Here is a 2,491-nt window from a genome sequence, read left to right on the forward strand (position 1 = left end):
CCAACTCGTGGTTTTTCGTCTCCCTCTCTTCCTGCTCCCCGTTACTTTCCCCTTCTCTCCCCCCCGCCCCAGTATGGAGGCGGGAGATTAGGATGCTGTGATGGACATTTAAACTCACCTGTTTGTCTCACCTGTCTCCCTCCGCCACCTTTAATTACTCCTCTCGGGGCTCCTTCTCCTTGACTGCTGCTAATCCTTCCCCTCGCTCACCTTCCGTCACACATACCTGGCTCGCTCACCTGTTCCTCAATACCCCGGAGTTTTAATTACCTGTTACCTGTTGGTTTTACACACTTCACTGTCTCTATGTGCTTACTTAGTCTGGTTTTTCTTACCTGTCATTCATTCATTGAGAGAGAGAGAGAGAGAGAGAGAGAGAGAGAGAGAGAGAGAGAGAGAGAGAGAGAGAGAGAGAGAGAGAGAGAGAGAGAGAGAGAGAGAGAGGAGAGAGAGAGAGAGAGGGGGGGGGGGTGTTCATTAAGCTTCTAGATATTCTGATTTATTAACTTTAACCTCCTTTAAAAAAGTATTCTATTAATGTTACTTTGTTATATATTTTTTAAGGTGACTATTTTTGTTTCTCTTATTCCATAGTATTGGTATTTTTTTATTTATTTATTTTTTTTATTTAATTTTTGCTTCATCTGTTTTCTACTGGTGTCTTTATTCACCCACCGATAGATTTCAACTCTTACCTCTCACCTGTTAATGGGTTCCTATCATCCTCCTTTCCGTCACTTATGAACTGCCTATCTGTCACATCCTCCCACCCTTTATCTCTCACTGCGCGTCAATCACCAGCCGACCACATTGTCTATTTTTTTTTGCTTTCATATCTGCTTTTCTTCCTTTTTTTTTTTTTTTCGTACCTTTAGTTTCTGCCATCTCTTTACTGTCACCCACACACCCCCGTCTCCCACACCACCCGTCACCCACCTGTCACCTCATGTCACTCCCAGCATTCTCAGTCATCCATCCCTTTTTTTTTTTTTTTTCTGATAAACTTCGGAACTCCCTGCTTGCTTCTGTATTTCCTCCTTCCTATGACTTCAACTCTTTCCAGGTGGGGAGATTTAAGACACTTACCCTCTAATTCTGGATTTTTTTTTTTTTTTACCTTTCTTTTTGGGTCTTTCTTCGCACTTCTTGTTGTCTTTGGCCAGCGCCCCTCTTAAATAAAGCAAAACCTACTCCCACTCACCTGCCACACCGTCACCTGTCCCGGCTCCTAATCAAGCCACAGCCCCTGAAATGGGATGGAATAACGCGCTCAATTAGAGGGGCGTTTAAAAGGCGAGGTTTAATCATTAGTGGGTTCATATAAGGTTCGGGTTCTTGGCTTCACTTCAGTCTGGCGGTATTACCTTGAAGTGGTTCACAAGAGGCCTGGCTAAGTGCATGCTGGTGCTTCGTGTGGAGGGGTAATTGGGCGGTGGAAGGGTGTTACGTCACTGTGTTTTGTTACGTGTGTATGTGTGCGTGTGTGCGTCTGTGCGTGTGTGTCTCGGGGAGCGGGGAGGCAGGGCATGTTTGGGTGTGTGTGAGACGTGGTGAGTAGAATTTTTATAAGGGACGAAAATTATTGGCAAAGGACGGACGAGATAGCTTTATAGTCACACTGCAAGTACACAAACCTTGAATTCCAGTTTGGCGTGTGGCATCACTTGCTCTATAATCTACACTTTATAATGAGTTGAGGAGAAATATAGATTTACAAAAACATAAAATTGCCCTCTGGCGCCACATAAGGAGAACAAAAGAAGCAGAGAGAGAGAGAGAGAGAGAGAGAGAGAGAGAGAGAGAGAGAGAGAGAGAGAGAGAGAGAACCTGAAGCTCTCCCTATATTCTCCCTTCCTAAACGCGTATTAACTAAGGTATCAACGTTTACACCCCTCCCTCTCTCTCTCTCTGTACCTGTTACCCGCTAATTAAAGGTCGCATCCACAACCCCTTCGCCACATACACACAGGTAACCCTCCCCATCCCCCATTCCCACTCACCTGTAAGACCAACCATAGATATTTACCTCCACCTCCACCTTACTCCACATCCTCCTCTTGTGCATCTTGTAGTCTAATCCTTCCACTCACAGACTCTTCCACTTGTGACACTTAAGTGCATGGTCTATTCCACTTACAGCCTTCCTCTATGTGGCACTTACTCCACTCCTCCACCGCTCCACCTTAATAAACTGTTACCTTCACTGCAATATGTCCAGTCTTTAGTAGCTTGTATGAGTCAATTAGTAAGTGAGTCAGTTAATCAGTAAGTAAGGAGGTGAGTCAGCCAGTCAGTCAGTCATTCAGTCAGTCAAACTATCAGTCACTTACACTGTCAAAAAAGCAGTTAGTCATTCAGTTAGTTGGTCATTCAATAATTCACTCACTCAGTCACTCACTCAGCACTTCAGTCAGCTTGTCAATCAATCATCAGTCAATCAGTCAGTCAAGTGGGGAAAATTTTTAAACCTCAAATATCGAGTCTTTCAAGT

Source organism: Scylla paramamosain, chromosome 33 (genome assembly GCF_035594125.1).
Source record: "Scylla paramamosain isolate STU-SP2022 chromosome 33, ASM3559412v1, whole genome shotgun sequence".
In the NCBI taxonomy this organism is placed as follows: domain Eukaryota; kingdom Metazoa; phylum Arthropoda; class Malacostraca; order Decapoda; family Portunidae; genus Scylla; species Scylla paramamosain.